This window comes from Ursus maritimus, unplaced genomic scaffold (genome assembly GCF_017311325.1).
Source record: "Ursus maritimus isolate PB19 unplaced genomic scaffold, ASM1731132v1 scaffold_18, whole genome shotgun sequence".
In the NCBI taxonomy this organism is placed as follows: Eukaryota; Metazoa; Chordata; class Mammalia; order Carnivora; family Ursidae; genus Ursus; species Ursus maritimus.
This window is the reverse complement of record NW_024424230.1, coordinates 17,560,733-17,561,344: the sequence shown is the minus strand read 5'-3', so window position 1 is coordinate 17,561,344 and position 612 is coordinate 17,560,733.

Here is a 612-nt window from a genome sequence, read left to right as displayed (position 1 = left end):
AATAGGCTTGCTTTACTTTTGTTTTCAACATGATTTTGGTACTGGGGATATAATTCTTTCATTCTGGGAAAATTTTTAAAAAGAGCCAGTCTATTTCATTTTTAAAGGGAAACAGCAACAACAATAAAAACTCAACCCTGATATGTAAAGGCTTTTCCAAAATGTAAAGTGGTAGGTCGTACCACTTAAAGGTACCGGAGAGAAAAAGGAATGAAGGACTCAGCATGTCGCTTTCTCTGGAGAGATCAGAGCATCACCTCTGCATCTTTTCCCGCAGCCTCTTGGCAATTGTGGGCTTAGGAAATTTAAGCTAATTTTCATTTCTAGCTAAAATGAAGTCAAAATTCAGAAGGTAAATCTGACACATGCACACATATATGCACACCTATATGCATTTTTGTAATTCAAACAATGATCAGTCATTTCATCTTACCTGTGCTGGGCACCCACCTTTTAATGCCAGTAAATTAAAGTTGAACAAATTAAAAAAAAAAAAAACTCACTACCACCTGGTACAGGCGGGGACACTTTCCCACTTTTGAAAATGCTGGTAGAATTATCAAAGTGTCATATTACCATTACCAAAGTGTCCTGACAATATACCTTTGTGGT